The following is a 19,300-nucleotide window of genomic DNA, read 5'->3' as shown; positions in this document are numbered from 1 at the left end:
CTAGTTCACCGGAAGTGGTGACATCGCTCGTTCAGTATCACGTTCGTACATTGATGAAAACAGTTTTGATTTAAGTCGACGTACCCGTACCAGGCCAAAGGCTATACCAGCGTGATAGCGAGCGGTCCGTGGGCCGATGGTCGGCCGGAGAATTAGTCCACGTCCTGGACAATTTTTACTGATTGGGCAAACCATAACCAACACACACACGCCCGGGCCCGCGCCCTCCACTGATTCACTTACCCCAGTGATTCACTTTCCCGAAAAAAAAATGACTATTCAGGGTGTGTGTATGCGTGTACTGTTATGGAGTTGTAGTGTGCTGGGTAGTCGTGTCGTACAAAATAACAACAGTCCTGGTGGGTGTTTCATAAAGCTGTTCGTATGTTAAGAGCGACTTTAAGAACGACTGGTGATCCTTTCTTGTGGTAAATGGTATATACATTAGCGATGGTTAAGGGCATAAGAAAGGTTCACCAGTCGTTCTTAAAGTCGCTCTTATCTTACGAACAGCTTTATGAAATGGCCCCCAGGAGGTGGACTACCGGAGAATCAGACGTATAGCATCACGCTACGAACCAGTGGGGCGACTGTGTGTGCAACATTTGCACTCTTGCGCAAAAAGCAGAAAAAGCACAGTTGTTTGGAAATAGAACATCAATTACCTATCGGATATGTTGTGTCTGAAAACAGGACACACTAAATGTAATAGAAAAACTGGTAACAAGCAGTAATTTGCAGTTTACTAGCCCTGCTAAATTAGCGAAACTCGAATGTTGATGCTGCTTCATTCATTTTTGCTAAGCTTGAATGACGTCATTATTTACGAACTAGAGCTCGTTCGAGCACTATGACACCGAACGTCAAAACCCTCAAATACGAGTCACAGATTTGGGCAGTGAAGGAGAAGGCTCGTCACGTATTACTTCGCGCATGCGCCGTGCTCCCAAAGTTCCTTAATCTCGTACGTCTACATGGCTCGTCACAGAAAACGAAATAGCAGATGACTGCAGACTACTTGATCATGAAATGATCTAGTCGATGGCCTCTCAAAAATAAAGGTTAAAGGCGAAACATAAGATGGAAACTCTGTCAATCTAATTTTAATGTTAATAAAAAAACATTCTCATGAATGTTACATGACAACAAGTCTTAAAGCATATTTTAGGCAAAACCGAGAAGTGAGGGAGGGGGGGGGGGCGCTGGAAGAATGATGGGGTTCCTCTTAACGGAGCGCGACGTCGATCCTGTAGTTAATCCGTAAATCAATCAATCCGTGAATTCATTTGTTTTGTTAGGTTTTACACCCTGTTGCACCGCATTCGTTCTTATTTCCGACGATTCGTTATTCCGAAGGTTCGTAATTTCGAAGGTTTGTAATTTCGAAAACAAAAAAAGGTTCGTAATCCCGAATGTTCGGTAGTCTGAAAACGAAATGAGGTTCGTAATCCCGAATGTTCGGTAGTCTGAAAATGAAATGAGGTTTGTTCATCCGAAAATGTTAAAAGAAAGGGCCTAAACAGGGGTCTTTATAGTCCCTCTTCTGGTCCAAACAATTAACCCCCAGCTCGCATGCATAGCGATTTTTTATTAGGTTTATTAGTGGTAAAGATTTGAAGGACAAATCCACCCCAACAAAAAGGGAAAAATCCAACTAGCAAAACAGTGAAAATTTAATCAAAATCGGAGGTAAAATAAGAAAGTTATGACATTTTAAAGTTTCGCTTAATTTCACTAAGCACATCCTGGGGGTGTTTCACAAAGATTTACTTAAATGCCGACGCGTACATGATATGCAACGACCAATCTTATTGATAGATACGCGGTAGTGCGCGTCCTCATGACACTATCTGACCAATGCGGTCATGCCTTTCATACTGTACGCAACTAGGCATTTAAGTGCGACTCTAAGTCATACTTAAATCTTTGTGAAACACCCCCAGAAGCCTGTTGCATAAAACTTTTTACCTGAGAAAACTCTGGTAAAAACTGAAAATTAAGGTTAGTCTGATTTCCGCCATTGACTTTAGCACAGGCCAAAACTCCTGTAAAAACAACCTGAGTTTTCTCAGGTAAAAAGTTTTATGCAACGGGCCCCAGGTCGGTATTCAAATTGGCAGACTGATGACGTCACCCACTCACTATTTCTTTTGTATTTTATTATATGAAATAACATAATTTTCTCCTCCCTGTAAAGTGAAAGAAAGTTTTATTTCTCCCTGAACATGTGGAATTACCATTATTTTAACAGTTTAAAGTTAAGTTAAGTTGGTCCTTATTGTCAAATTTGTAAATATGGAAATATTGTATTATTCAAACAATAAAAAAAAAAGAAAAGGTGAGTGATGGACATCATCGACTCTCTCATTTGCATATCGCCGAGTTGTGCATATCACTGTTTTGTGAAAAATAAGCGAAACTTAAAAATGTCATAATTTTCTGTCATAGTTTTACATCCGATTTCGAAGAAATTTGCAGCGTTATGTTTGTTTGATTTTTTCCCTATCGATTCAAATCAACAATTTTCTGGGGTGGACTTGACCTTTAAACAAGAATGGATCTTCTAGACGACATTTTAACTTTGACAAAACATTTTCAAAATGCATCAACGCGCCCCATATGCATATTTGATTTGATAACTTCTATGTAATGGTTTTTCGTTATTAGGTTTTTCATTTTCATTTCATTTATTTCCACAAAATTAAGAAATATACAAAACAATATACAAATACGTTTTAAAATAGTAGTGGACCAAATGAAAGCTCATCAGGCTTGTTTGGATGGCCCAAAATGTCATTCATAAGCGCACATAGTACGTAATACATACATGTAATACATAATACATCAACTATAATATATACATAATCCTAAAAATACATCCATATGACATACGACAGGACAGGAAATAATGAGGAAAGAAACAGAGAGGCTATGATTATTTGCCAAGAGAAAGGGGTTGCTGGGTGTAAAGTAAGTGTCGTTTGTAATTAAAGCTGAAACCTTTTAATGTCTTAGCTGTCTGATGTTTAACAGAGAGATTGTTCCACAGTATAGGGCCCTGATGAAAAAAAAATGTTTATTTGGCTAGCTCAGTTCGACACAGAGGAGGGTGAAATTTACACCTATTTCGTGTATTATGGTAAATAATGGATCGATTCAATATATATGATAATTCATATACTATATATAATACTATATGGATCATTACTAAATAATAGGAGAAAAAAAAATCATATTGTGGGACAATTACCTCCTTTGAGACTCAAATTAGACGATATTTGATGCTACAAAATGAGATATATGTTCTTTAGTAGAAAATGGATTGTAGAATATCATAAAAGTAATTTTTATTGGGCTTTTTTTTATTGATTCTTTATATTTCAGATAAATATAGAGTTTGACCTCCTACAACCCGGTTCAGAGTGTTGGTGAAGTGGAAGATCCTATATGTCACTAAGTAAGTCGACATAAAACTGGGATACAGCAGTGCTGTGTTAAAAGGGGTGGTCCAGGCTGGACATATTTATATTTAAATGAATTGAGTATAATTCACAAAGCAAAATTCTGAAAAATTTATCAAAATCGGATTACTAATAACGAGGTTATTAAATTTTAAAGTTAAGCAATTTTTTGTACCTCTAAACGAGGAATTTATTTACAATTCATCACATATGTCGTAATATAACATCACAATATAATTTTGAATTTTATATAATGACATGAAAAATTGATGTTGACATATAATGTTGGTAGCTAACAGTGAATGGATGAAAACATTTACAAAACCTAAAGAACAAAAAGCTGTTTTGGAGCACTTTGCAATTTTTTTCTTCAAAATTTGGGGGGAGGGGGCGACTCACTGGGGGGAAAATGCCCCTGTGCCTCCCTCATTGGTGCCGTCAATGGTCAGGGACGGAGCCCTGTGATATTTGTAAACATTGCAGAAGGCCATTTTATTTTTATGATTTCATCAAACCACTGGTACAGACAGCACGTAACGCAGTTGCTGATAATAAATGAAATAATAGTTGCTGATAATAAACAAAATAAAGAAGTTGGTGATAATATTAATAATCGAAATATTTTGTGGCAGCACAGCATAATGAATTGAGGTAAGAATTTGTAAAAAAAAACGCCAGCGAGCGAAGCGAGCCAGAAAAAATGGCCTTTTATGAAAAGATTGTGAAATTAAATTCTAATTATTTGATAAGACTTTTGGAAATTTAGCCCAAGAAAGACCTTTTTACGGTAAATCTAACAGGCGTAAAGCTTTACTTATAGGTTATGATTAACACAGGGGATATGAGCAGCCCTTGGCTAAGAATTTTTTGGTCCTAATTGCGACCATCAATCCACAAAAAAATGGCAAGCTTATGATATACGCCATCCACCTCTCTTCCTTTTCTTTATATTCTTTAATCATCGGCAGCCTGGTGGTGTTGTTTATTTATTTTTCTTTTCTTTTTTCTTGTCCATTTTCTTCATATTCTGAATTTTCAATTAAGCTTTTCGCTCTACCTTAATTTCTCGTTTCCTTTTGCGTCTTTCTCCAATTTTCCCGCCATTCTTGCCTGTGCCATTGAGTCATATCTTTTGATTTTATATCCCTCATTTGCTGATCATAAATGTATTAGTAGTTCAGGATATTTTGTACTTTCTCAAATGTTCTTTCGTTCCTTTTCCCGCTTTCTTTTCTCTATTCATGTATTGTCTTTTTGTTCCTTTCTTTTCACTTTTTCCCTTTCCCTTTCATTTTCCCTTTCCTCTTTTCCTTCCTTCCTTCCTTTCCTTCTTTCTTTCTTTCTTTCTTTCTTTCCCTTTCTCTCACTTTTCTTTTTCACCGTTTCTTTATTTTCCCGGTGAAATTCGCCAGGGGGGGCAGCTTGCCCCCCCCCTGCTCCTGCCCCCGCCTGTTACACCACTGGTCTTCTCCTCCGCCCTTTAGACGAGGTTGCTTTGACAAGTACAGAACAACGTATCAGATCCTACCTGACTTTTTTTTATAGGGGTGGATTCACAGTGGTCACATGATGAATATGGCACTACAGCGCATGTCAAATATTTCCAGCCATACAACAATCTGTAAATCCAATGCATATTGCAAATGAACGTGTTCATGTGCGCTGCGTCTCTTCCACGTATTCGATAAATTATTTTTTCTACAAAACTAATGACGTGTAAAACGAAGGTTCTATGGTTACAGCTACATATTGATGCTGATATAAAAGGTATTAGGTAAGTTGATTAAATTTTAGCATTATGAACTGCCTCATTATCATTGCATACATGTATATCACTTATTAATTACTTATACAAGTTATTTCCCCTCTTTTCTTTCCATGTGTTGTTGTATGTATGTAGATTTTGTAAGTCGACATGTGATTTATGGCCCTTGAAACTTAGGTCGTTATCATGATGGCTTCCTTCTTTTTTCCCTTATTCTTAAGAGTCCGTTTCTTTTTTTCCCTTTAAATTCTTCTTCTCCTCCCCCTCGTCCTTCATCATCATCACCATCACCATCGTCATCATACTCTTCTTATTATATTCTTTCTACTTCTTTTCCCCCTTTCTCTTTCTTCGTATTCTATTTTCTGCTTCTTCAACTTCTTCCACATCCCCAACTTGTTCGTATTACTTGCTTTGTATAAGGACATTACATTTCATCATATCTCTAATATTATCTTTTTCCAAAAATGCACGAAAAACTAAAGAAAATGAAAAAAATATTACCATCAACTGCGTTATAGGCAGGTAGACAATTATGATAAGCGTTCATGATAATCGTTCAGTTATTTAGAATGTAAGTTGCCCAACTGACATGACTGAGCCGCCAGATAAAGTGGTATAGGATTTGTTTTTCGCACGTATCCTTCTTGTTCGGTCGGTGCTCATGGCGCTCCTATATACCCCGGCCAAACAAAAACAACCGAATCCGGTGCGCATAGCTTTTTGAGGAATTACTACCTCCCAGTGCCCATTTACTCACCTGGAATGAGTGCAGCACAATGTGGGTGAATTTCTCGCTGAAGGAAAGCACGCCTGTCAAAATCAGGTCCCTCAGATTGAAAGACGAGAGTCTTACTCGCTAGACCACTTTCATGACTTTGATACGTGGATCGTGCAACTTTCGCGATATCTGGAGCATGTTAATGAGTAGATATTTTGCTACAGTTCAGGCGATTCATTTTTGATCTGACCGATTGTAATTGTACCAAATACTGCATATAGGGAAGGGGGATGCCTCAAACGGCTCAAAGAACAAAAAAAAGCAAAGGAAGAAGGTGAAATAGGAAATCATTGTCCAAATATATTGTCAAATCACAAATTAGGTTTTCGATTTTATTAAAAGAAATCGTTTTGTTCGCTTAAGACTGTTTTCTGAATTTTGACTTATACATTTTCTTCTTACCTTTGTATTGTTATTTATTTACTTATTCGTTTAAGGGAAGGAGTGGGTGCTGCGGTTTTAACCCTCGTCTTGTAATCAAAGGATCGTGTGTTCAAATCCCACCATGACCTAGCGTCTTTTGGCAAGGCATCAATCCACTTTTTGCCACTCTTCTCCCTCGTGTTAAATTGGTACACAGTAGGATGTGAAAGCCTCTGTAGTATGCCTAGCATTTGAGTCTTGAAACTCTTGTCCAAATGCTCCCCAGGGAGTGGAGAAGGTGCAAATGTTGTATGTGGGCATGCAAGGATCCGATGACCAGGGTAATTATATGTTAAGCGCTTAGAGACGTCGTTCAGATTTACTAAGCGCTATCTAAAAGCGGATTATATTACGCCACGGCAGCCCAAATCACAGATTTTCATCTCGGATCAAGGAATCCCTACAATAATAAATTTATAATATATAATTTTGTTTGTCGCGCACTGCTCATGAATATATTCTTTGATTTAAATATGTGATTCAAATCTACTACATCATGACGATTATTTCTATAATAATTGTTACTTATTTATTTAAGATTTATTACAGATGTGGATGTATAATGCGTTCTTTAATATTTGCAGTACATTCCATGTCTATACGTATATATGTTATTCAGTTTAGGATACCTAGATTGTTTTTTTACTTTATTATTGACTAAACTGGTATAATAATCATTGCAGTGATCATCCTTGTTAGCGATTTATACATTTTGTGAACCAGTGGCAAAACGTTGGATATATTGAGCTCTGTTAATGTTGTGCTATTCAGTTTATTCTTCTATGGTTCAGTGTTCAATCGGAACACGTTACAATAAAATGCTCATCTTAATGATCAATAAGATTTCTTGGAAGAAATAATGTGAAGTAGGGTAAGTTGTTAAAAAACGATATTTCTTTTTAGACACCCTTCCCTGATTTTTAACGGTATAATGGAACGTACACGCAAAATGTTAGGCGAGATTCCCTGCTTTCACGTAATCCGGCAGTTTCGTTAATTGATTGAGGATTTAAAAAGGATTTACAAATATCGCATATGTGTGCGAACAAGTAACGAATAAAAATGCACCAGCATTCACGAGAAATTTAACATTATTTCAAAATTTCGGGCGAACTGAAAAATTTCTACCGCGAGCGAGTTTTAAAGCTCCTGAACCTAAGGTGAAAGCCTTAGCAGCAGAAAATGTATAAGTCCAAACTTTACCATAGAATTCAGGTAAAATTGTCTGGAACTATACTACAGCCAAGGCAAATAAGCTAAACAACAACATCAACAATAAGGTGCCACGATCCTAATTACAGCGGGAAGGCAAAAGATGTTCACCCGACCCAACCTATTCTATTCTTTTTTTAATTTGACTTACTGATTGACAAAAGTGTATAAATACGATTGACCATCTTACACTGATAATAGGGAGGAAAACTACTCAACTTTATTTGCCCAAATTGGGAAGATATATCAATGAATTTGGAACTATTGTTTGACCGGTGGAATAATTAGGGCTATTTTACTGTTTCAGTTGATGAGTATGATCCAGTCATACTTGTCTTCATAAACTGATAAATCGCGACTTGTTTTTCAAATGAGCTGGCTACAGGACCCTTTTCTGGTCGGATATGGAAGGTCAGATATAAGTATATCCTATCCAATGGTGGTAAACATTCGACCCTCTAATTTCAACTTTATTTTTAAGATTTCTTAAATAGTACCATCTTAACAGACGAGTCTATGAGCGTGAGCCCAAAACTTTACCATATCTCTGCCGTAGATGGCGTAATTCCATTTGTAACACACAGAGATACGATCTTACGTATACGTAAGCTCCCGAAGGGAGCTAGAGAGGCAACTCTTTTCGCGCGTTTTTGATTTTCCATAGGTTTTGTACATAACAAACATGGCTGCCATTTGTCCAATTTGAAGGTTGATTTTGGAAGGTCAATGTTTAATTCATGAGTAATGACGTCAAAATACGCATAATGCACTTGTATGATTGGATAAAACGCTAATGTTTTATTCATGTCGTCATGCATTAAACATTTTTTTCCGTCCCACAATTCCCTACGATATCTGTGCGAAGTGTCGTTCTTTTTGATTCTGCGAAATTCAACTTTTTGAAATACAATAGCAAGTCTAATTATCTGTTTTTAGAATTGGTGTTCGAAATCATGATTTCTGAGTGAACTTCAATGGAGCAGAAAATCTTGGAGGAAACATTGATATCAATCTAATGACATTCCATAGGAATAAAAGTAAGTTAAGTTCAATTCCTTACTTTGATCTTAGTTGAAATTGTAATGTGTTTGCTGGGGTTCGGCGTCGCATGCATGGCTTTATGTGCAGTTTACAACGCGAACCACAATTTCCATATTTCCATTTCTTTTTCCTGTCCTGATCCCAAATAAGTCTGAAATCTGACTGACATATTTTGTCAGAAAATAATATAGTTTTTCGCAGAACTAAGTTGGATAATTGGGATGCTTCATGTCCGCCCTTATTAAATCTGTATTTCAGTTCTTATTGTCAAATATCAGGGTTAGATGTGGACTTGTTTAACGGCAAAGCTGCATCAAAATTAAGCCAAATATATAGCCAGAGCGGGATGCGGACTTTGATATCGCCGGTGCCAGCCGGCTGCGAAATTGCCGATGTAGGCTAGGTCATTAGGTTTTGGAAATTAAGTGTCAAACAAGCTCGAGTTGAAATTTGAAGTTATAGGCCATGGGCCGAGTACTGATTTTTCGACACCGCTATTTCAATATAACTATCTGCATTTAAAATGAAATGAAATTAAATCTAAATGAACTGAATGATGAATCTGTTTGGAATGATATTGGTAGATTTTGCCATGCCCATGCATCACTCGTGGAATGATTTGAGACAGATGTTAACGTTTTTCTTTTTTTTAAATAAAAGTAAGCCCCTAGGATATGTTATCGTAGATATAGATTTAAAGAAAAAATCTAGATCTGTCTGGTTTGACTTTTTTTTCTACAAAGATTTTTTAAGTTAACTTTAATTTCATTTTAGTTCCTGGCTGGACCGTTGGACTAAAATATGATTAGCCTAGCAAAGGAGTTTAATGATTCTTTTTTTTTTCGGGGGGGGGGGGCAACATTTCTATGTCAGGGTTCAAACTGCTCAATTGTTTTTTTGGAAGGGTTGAGAAAATTTATAGTGCCCTATTTTGAATTGTTTAAGTATAAGGCTAAGCAGAGAGAGCGGCTGATCCGATTGATTTATCTTTATTGTCCTCACTTGATGTTATTTGTGGTGAAAGGCAAAGGGTCATTTAAACCTGCCAGCAAGTGAGCTAACCCTTTTTTAAAATAAAAATCAAACTTAAACTTAAAGAGGAACTCACTTAACGTAGAGATTCAAATCAGACATGTTTATTGACGAGTGCAAAAAAATTAATGATTGACTCGCACTGATGAATGAACGAGAGCCATATTATCACACAAATGATAATTATCTTACATCTGTCAAAGCTGGCTTGGTGTGTATATATATTGAAGATTGACATAAGACCTCACTAGAGTAGGCCATGTATGCTTGAACCATTTAGTTTTTGGTCAAGACCTGGTTTTTTCTAGTTGGGAATTGTGAAAGCTGGAAACTCTGAAAAATTGTTTTAGAGAGGAATTTTGTTTATTACTTTTGAAATTGTTAACTGTAAAGTATTGTATGTATATTGAATTGCAGATCCAATGGGATCCAGTTCTTAGCAGTCCCAGCCTATTCAGAAGTACAAAGTCAAATACCATTTGCACATCACCAAGAGGTACAATCTGATGAGTAACAGGATATCTGATCTAAAAGCTTGCCAGGTATGCTTGTTTTCATAAAAATATAAAAAACCTATTTTTCTGAATCATGTTATATCCCATAAAGTAAAGCTTCATGATGAGACAATATTCTTTGGATTCAGATTCACCAGTATTTCCATTATCATCATTGCATACTTATTGTCCATGTATCTTAGCTATATTAATCATACATAAAATCACTTTAAAACTCAGTTACTCTGAAGACAGAAATAAAAAAGGACAAAATATTGAGATTAATCTTTCGATATATATTTGAATGGGTTTTCACACTTAATAAAAAAAGTTATATGAATAATGATCTATAATAGTGATCTATGATTTTTATCTGGCAACATAAGTTACTACATGTGCATTTTTAAAATAATATTGCATGGAAGAGTAGGGGCTCATAAAAAGTTAAAAACTTCTAAATAAACTGGACTAGATGAGTAAGAATAATTCATATCAGCAGCTCATTTTGTTCCCTTTTCTTTTTGTTTACTATGCAGGTTTCACAGGCTGTTTGAGTATCACCAGGGCAGATCAAGAAGAAATATGAAGGCCAGGTTCATAACAAGCAGTTGCTTCATTGCAATTACAGATTTAAAAATTTAATGAATTGAATAAATGTGTCGATACATATTGAATGTTGCTTTAACTACACATCTGTTGAACAAAAAAAGATTATTTGGAGTATAGATATTTAGGTCCATAGGTTTCACACAAGATTAAAATATTTTTCGAAAGGGCACACTTATCCCCCCCCCCTTTATTAATGTTCTAATCATCTACATGTAGTACTTATAGTAGTGAAAGCACTTTGAATAATATTAGTAGTTTGAAAGGGATAGGTTGTATTCTGGTAATCTAAACAATGCAGAATGGGCCTTTACTGAGGTCTGGGCTATGTAACATACATACCTACAGACATATAAAAGGTGATAAGAAATAATGGATTTTCATTGAAAAAATGTGCATAATAAAAACAAGGTGACAGAGGGCGAAGAAATCACTCTCAGTCCTGGACCCCAGTTCATTAAGACCAACCACTATTCTAGCTTTGCCATTCTGGTAATTACCATGGAAACATTAAAGCAACAGATCAACATTGGGGTTCCCATGCTAGTTGCTAGTTACATTTGGGGCCAATTTACCATAATTGAAGTCCTTATGAAACAAGAACCTGTATGTATTGCTGGACATAATGCTGTTGAATTCATTTTCTGGGGGAAGTGAAAAGTTGCACTATTGTTTTTTTAATCTCTTTGTTTTTGTAACACTGTATTGTCGATGTCCCGTATAATGAACTAGATTAGCTCTGCAAATAAAAGAATTTGTTGGAAATAGAACACAGCTCTAGCAGCACTTCACAACAATAGACAATAAGCAACTTTGTTACTGATTTACCAATATGCAGATTTGGGAAGGCACTCTTTAGAGAAATGTGCTCCCTTTTTTTTATGAAGTGTCACCGATTAGATTAGCATGCTATTTCTTGTCAGCAAATGCTGAAAAAATAATTTGATATTTTAGTAACTGACTTTGAGAGAGAGGTATATTGATAATCTTTTTATTAATGGCATCCTTGATGGCCCCCTTATATTGACTATGTAAGGCTTATCAATAACTATGTAAGTGAATATACATACTTATTTTTTTCATATTTTTTTCTCTAGATTTTACCAAAAAATACATCCCCTCTCTTGTAATATCCTTGCAATTTCTGTTGCACCCATTATAGGCATTTTGCTGATGTAATTTGATGCTTCACTCTAAAAAATGGAATGTTAAATCAACATTTTGAAAGGTTGGAGGAGTGACAACATTTTCTAAATGTTGCATTTACCACTTTAAATGGTTCTACCCAACACTTAAAATGTTGGATTTAGCTTTATACAAAGTTGGATGTAACATTTGGAAAAGGTTGTCACTCCTCCAACCTTTTAAATGTTGATTTAACATTCCATTTTTTAGAGTGTTTGGTGAGAAAAAATATTTTTTTCATGTATTCAAAAATTTATTAACTAATAAACATTTTAATTTGAAATATTACTTTCTAATCTTGATATTCGTGATTTACTTAATCCACCAATTTATATTGCGTGAAAGATATGTGATGATAATGTTATTGCTACCAAACTGTGTTGTGATGAAATGGCACTGAAGATTACTTCTATATGGTGCTACTGATTGATTGATTCTGTATGTCGGGTATCCATGGGTATAATACTAGTACAACAGGTATTTAGTATCAAAATAACATGCGTGGCAAGATAGCCCATAAAAGCCATTGCAACATGGCATACTGTGACATTCAGGTGCAGCCGAATTAAAGACATGAATGAGTTTGATTTAAAAGTGGAATAGAAATAAAAATGAAATGAGAATAATTGTTTGCTCGCATGATTATGTGGGATGTGTGTGTGTGGAAGAGAGAGGGGGGGGGGGGGTGGAATTGATAGAGAAATATAGGGGGTGGGCAGGTACAAATTTTTATTTTATTTGGAAGTGACCTTTAAGATAGCGTTGATGAGAGCAAATACATGGGGGGGGGGGTACTGGGCTCTCTTTGGCTCCCATTCCAAACTCAGACTTAAAAAAAAATCTTCACAAGATTTGCACCAGATTGTTCATTTCAATATCAAAATAAAGACAAAATGACCTGATTGCTCTCTTGCTCAGATCATTTTAAGTATGTACCCCACCCCCAAAAAATAATAAACAAATATTTGTGGCTATTCATGATGTGTAATGAAAATAATGGGCAGTGATGAACACCTGATGAATAGAGCAAGCAGACCCCTAAGTTCAATCCTACTAATGGATCTCTTGTAAGCTTCCAAAATGTCTTCCAGGGAAATATCTTAATTGATGTAGTAATAATCGCGAAAGAATTAAAAATATGTAAACAAGAAAAGATGAATAAACAACTGAATACCTTGAGGGGGAATGATCAATGAGATGAATTTACCAAAGACGCAGCTCTATACATTTCATATTCAATCACGTCGCGTATTATGCTAATTTGTGACAATTTGCTTATTTGCATATTTTTACGCTGTGCGCGCAGGCCAATTTATGACCACGCCTCTGTTTCGCTGGTGTGCCATGAAGTTGCGGTGTCCATAGCCTTGTACGCAAAAAATGGGAGCAGTGTGCACTTTTGACCTTCCAAAATTTCCCCATGTCTGACCGGATGCAGAAGCGGAGTTTCCACCCCCTGTTGTAACATGGCGATGTGAGGAGGTGCCGTGGCCGAGTGGTCTTAGGCGCCTAGCTATACATGAAAAGCCTGGAGTTCGATTCCCGGCCGCGGCACCTATGCCCGTGAGCAAGGCATTTAATCTACAATGCTTTTTTATCTTGCTTTCAAATAAATGAAAATGCTACAAGCATTATTGGTAACTACGTGTGCACTTGTTTTTAAAAAAATGTGACAGAAAACAATTGTCATGGAGATATCTGGAAGTACTAAAAGAGTAACTTTAATAAACTGTATTGTATTCTTAATTAAGTATATTATTTTTAGTTATATAAAACAGGGAATATTGCCAACCGTATAGAAAGTGACACATTTGGTTAAAGAGTATAGAGATACGGAATATCAAATAGCGTTTAAAAAGGGGAAGCTGGGGATACACTTAAGGAAATGGGAACAAATCAATGCACACCTTTCCTATGGATGTTTTGGTTGCTTCATTTTGTTTTGTTTATTTGTTCAAATACAGATAGTGTTACCAGAGCAGGATGTATCGTGTATTGGTGTACGTGTGAGTGTCTGGGTGAGAGAGATGAGGGGGAGGGGGTATGGGGGTAAGGTTAGTGTGTAGTGACGCTTTTAGGCTAATAACCTTCCTCTAATTAACCTTTAAAATATTTTATTATTTTTTCTTGTACGATTAATATGTGCAAAAGAGTTTCTTTCTATTCTATTCATGGAAAAAAGTCATCGTTCACAAAGTATTTTTTTTTATTTGTCTATTGATGTGTTCCCCCCCTCTTCTTTCACATTGTTATGGAAGAGAAATTGGGCAATAGGCCTTATTTGTAAGAATTCTAAAAATATTTGTAATCTTATTGATATTAATATATTTATTTGTATTGTATACATGATCAGAATCTTGATTTATATGAATTTTTATTGCAAACTTATTTATTTGAGAGAGGAAGAAAATAAAATATTATTCATAACAAAAATATGTGTTAAAATGGAATCTGCTTTCTACTCTATTGGGAGTTTCTTGGTCCCACACGAATGTGGACAAACGCCCGTTCCATCTATTAAAACTGACGTCGTATACAGATAAAGACATTGAAAATGAAGATATGATGGTTTGGTGGTAAAATGGTCAATGATAAGCATTTTACATTGTAACATTTCGTCATTCTTCAGATTACCAACTGAATGTATGACACCTACGAGGATGGTCTAAACCAACCAAATTTAACCTTTCTATTGATAATCATAGAATGTTGGATTTTTTACGATACAAGTTTATACCACAAACCATTTTTAAGGACCTACTGCAGCACATCTGAAAATGGGAAAAGTCCAAACTACTTTATTACTACTTAACTTAAACGTACATGTAATTCCTCACATAGAATACTTTACCTGCGTCCCGACTGATTATTCTTCACACAGGTGTTAACTCTTAGTTGCTTAACATAATCTTCTATTTTAGCTTTAAAAATCAAGCTCACATCATAATACATGGCCATGGTAATTGTCTTTATCTTCCACTTTTTAAAAATTAAATTTCTTCATCAATTAGTTATAAGTAAAGGGTTGCGGATATGGATGGAAGCAATCTAATCCATACACCCTTTTCTCTATTCCCCTTTGTATCTATATAAGTATTTACACAAACCAAGCCGCTTTTACCTGCCCATTGTGACGTATCGAATCTCCCTGCCACGTACCAGAAGATGTTAGTAACCGTTTTCTACTTGGAATCTGCGATGCCGGATGGTTAAATCTGGTTGTACTGTTACTAAAAAACATTTGTTTAATTTTCAAAAGTAAGTAATAGAATCAGTTACATCAATTATTGCAAGCAGGTTTTCATTCCACTTATCACATTATTCCTCATGTGTTTAATCTTGAGACACTTTACATGCTCTAGTTCAGGAGTTTTCAAACTTTTTTTCTTTCAAAGAGCCAGATTAGACTCCAAGTAAACCTGAAAGGGCCAGTGTGAAGTGGATAATTAGAAAAAAAATATGCGCAAAGACCTTGCGGTCGGGGTCCTAGATGCTCTTTTGCGCAATCTTGTCCTTATTTTGGGAGCATTTAATCCAACAAATTTATAACAGTGATATGGAACGCAGGCAAAATTAGAAAATATTTCAAAATACAGCGAGAGTCAATATTAATGATAACAAAATTGTACTTATACATACCTGGTATTGGAGAGAAAGATAATGTCTTAAAATATTGTAGTCTAAGTTGATTGAATAATAGAGCATGTCTGTTGTAGACTCTAATAAGGGTGTCAGTCTCGTAGTAACTTTCAATATGGGAAAAGTGACACTGGCTGTCAGCAACAAGTTGCTTGAACCTCGGCACAAAAGGTGTAAGGGAGTTAGTTCTTTAAAACCTTCATTGTGGAAAACGCTCTTTCAAACCTGTATGTACAGATCAAAACATGGTGAGAACAGCGCTGGTAATCTAATAAAGAAAGTATATCGAACAGGCAGAAAAGACTCCACTAAACTTTGTTTTATAGTTAAATTTATTTGACTGTCATTACTTTTTTTACGGTTAGGTTTAACATGGATACACAATGTAATCATATTGAGCGGTGTTTCATATTGTGACTTAAAAATGATTTTTAAAAACCCAGCAGAGTCTCGCGAGCCTGACTGAGAAGCTCCACGGGCCCGATCCGGCCCGCGGGCCGTAGTTTGAGAACCCCTGCTTTAGTTGGTTATCAATGTATTTTAATATTGGCAACTCTTGTTGTACTTTATGTAATTATTATATGATTTTTAATATTACCACCTCGTGTCAGTTAAGTGACCATGTCCTTAGGCTCTCTATTGTGCCTTATTTAATGTATGCAATTTTACTGTTATGTTTAAACTGTTTTTATTCGTTTTTGTACAATGAGGTGATACAAAACACTTTCATTATTTATACGCATTGTAGTAAAGAAAAGCTTGATTGTTATTGTTTTTACCCTTAGTTTATTGATATCATTTTAAATCCTTATACAGCATATTATTTCCTGTTTATATTACAGAACTTCTGGAACATGGCTACATCGTATACACCTTCTGGCATTGCAAATGACATCAAAAGTCTCACCTGCTACATTTGTTTTTCAATGTTTAAAGATCCTAGGTTATTAGTATGTGGTCATACATTTTGTCTTTCATGCTTAGAGAGAGTAGTTAAACGGGACTCAAAAATAATTACATGTCCATATTGCCGTTCAACTACCAATGTACGCAATGGCGATGCAAAAAACTTAACAAGTAATATTACGGTTAAGTCAGTTGTCGAGGATGTATTAGATTTGGAAAAGAAATGCGATATGTGCAATGCACTGTTTAAAAGGGTGTCACTTTTTTATTGCTACCTGTGTGCCATATCCATATGTGTGAAATGCAAAGCGAGCCATTCGGATCACTTCAAAGCCCAAAGTACTCACATGGATCACGTCACCACAAAAAACTTTCAAAAAATGGAAAATATCGAAACTCGGTGTAAAATTCATGATTCGATGATAAACACGAAAGTGTGTGTTACATGCGGTGTGCAGTTTTGCAGTCTATGTAAACGAACCCATCTTCAACATGAAGTCCAACATAATGATATTTTCCTTTCTGAAAATCAAATTCAGATTAACAAATTGCAAGAAGATTTCATAGTCTTAGAAAATAATTGCAAACAGTTTCATCAGTTTGTTTATCGAAATGTGAAAGATGTCAATACCGTCCTCAAAAATATTGAAAGTGAAATTAACCTTGAGTATGAAGACTTGATTGAAAAGATTAAAAAAAGAAATGAAAATATTCTGAAGTCTGTAGAGATTTTGAGAAATAAAGCTGAACAATATCTAGAGAGCGTAAGAACTTTTAGTGTCGATTGTTCAAATGCATGCATGCAAATAGGTGCATCAGCGAATGTTATGATGCAATCACCGTTTGACCAAATTTCTTCGCACATGGAACAATTAAAAGAAAGCCAAAATTTATTAAAACAGATGAGGATAAAAAAAGACAAGAAAAAACAGAAGTTTTCGGAATTTTTAGACACCATACATAATACTTGTTTTGAAAAGCCATTTTTTCAGAAAGATGTTGAACTCGGGTCACTTAGAATAAATGACTGGAAGAGAACAGATTTCCCTTTAAGAACTAATACCATGTCATGCGCAACCCTTAGTACAGACGGCCACATAGTTGTTGGATACGCTGACGGCGGAATCTCTCGGTTTGCTGGAAACGGATCACAAACGACCGCCTTGACTGAAGAGACTGTTATGGCAATTGCTTATCTGAAGAGTGGTGATCTTGTCCTCCGAGATTGGGATAATAATATTTCCATCTTTGGCAAGACACTTAAAAAGACTCGAGTACGATTTCTTACTTGCGGGAAAGACGGTGGAGACGGAGACATGGTGGTAAACATAAGAAATGAAATATTGATTAGCTACAAACATATCAAAGAAATTCACGTACATAATGCGCAAGGTGGGAGGGCAAATCGAGTTATCAAATGTAATATAGTTCCTCAACAAATATCACCCCTACCGAATTTAGGCATCGTGATTATGGATGCATCACTGGTGAAATTAGTTGATGAGGATGGCACTTCCATATCAACAGCGAATCGGCCTGGTTTTTTTGGCTATCCTTTTGTCTTTTCAGATAGCTCAGTTTTTATAGCTTGGGTCCACACACGTGAAAGTAACGTCCGAATTATGAAAAGTTGTGATCAGTTCAAAACTTCCTCGTTAGTACTGGCAGATTACTCATTTCCCTTGATACCGAGAAATTGGTGTCATCTACTGGTAGTTTCACCTGAAAAAATCGTATTGATTTCCCCAGGAACTATGCACATCTACTCTAAAAAGAAATTTGCGTTCACTGACGTCAGTCATGCATAATGACCAAGAAAATGATTGTATAAACCTACCGACGGGCTTTAATTAAAGTAACAGTATATATTTTTAAATATTTTTATTGCTATTGCCATGATCTTGGTAATTTACTATTGCTATCATCATATCCATTCAATATGCTCTAACTGCTTTTAATCTGTTGACTAGTACCTGATTTATACTAGTATTATGTTTGAATGCGGAATGAACTTAAGAAGTGAATTGAAAAGAATTATTACTTTAATTATTATGAATATTATCTTCATTATAAGCATTATTTTTGTTTTCATTATCATAACTGTCATTATTATTATCATCATTATCAGTATTATTATCATTACTATTATCATTATTATTACTATTATTATTGTTGTTTCATTATTATATCATAATTATGAGTATTCCTTATGATATGATCTACGTCAGGTGGGGTAAGTTCTACAAATTGCTCAGCTCGCACAAGGGTCCATTATTTCCGACTGAATCCAGAGAGCTTTCTTTGTTCTCCCAAAGTTCTTTCCAGTGGTCTTTCATATCTTTCATCTTATTATTTTGGGACGGATTACCGACATCCGACGACCATGAGCCATGAAAGTTCCTCATTCCCATCAGTCACATTTTATTTCGCCATACCCAGGGGCAGTTCCAGCTTACATCAATAGGTGGGGGTTTGAAATAGATTTCCATTAACATTTTCCCAGATCGGCCGCCAAAATCTAATATTCGTGTTTATCAATTAACAATTTAAATTCAGGATTTCTCCTAACCAAAGAGAGCAGCTATAAGTTCATCTTATATTTACTCTTGCAAAAAAATTACTTTATGTATTCAGACGTGAAAATGTAATATTCTGGGCATTTTTTGTTTTAATCATGAACAAGATGCGTATCTAACTAATCAATTCAGCCATGTCATGCGAGCGCGAAAGAAGAAAAGAAAGAAAGAGAAAAAGG

At 35.7% G+C, this 19,300-nt stretch overlaps 1 long non-coding RNA gene across 1 annotated transcript; it reads left to right on the top strand.

The window, feature by feature from the left end:
* The first annotated feature begins 8,639 nt into the window (after positions 1 to 8,639).
* On the top strand, positions 8,640 to 10,987 carry LOC121412516. The gene is made up of 3 exons (XR_005969628.1): positions 8,640 to 8,679; positions 10,133 to 10,257; positions 10,746 to 10,987. It is a non-coding gene; the product is annotated as an uncharacterized LOC121412516 (long non-coding RNA).
* Positions 10,988 to 19,300: the final 8,313 nt, after the last annotated feature.

Source organism: Lytechinus variegatus, chromosome 4 (assembly GCF_018143015.1).
Source record: "Lytechinus variegatus isolate NC3 chromosome 4, Lvar_3.0, whole genome shotgun sequence".
NCBI lineage: Eukaryota > Metazoa > Echinodermata > Echinoidea > Temnopleuroida > Toxopneustidae > Lytechinus > Lytechinus variegatus.
This window is presented reverse-complemented; position numbering and strand designations above follow the sequence as displayed.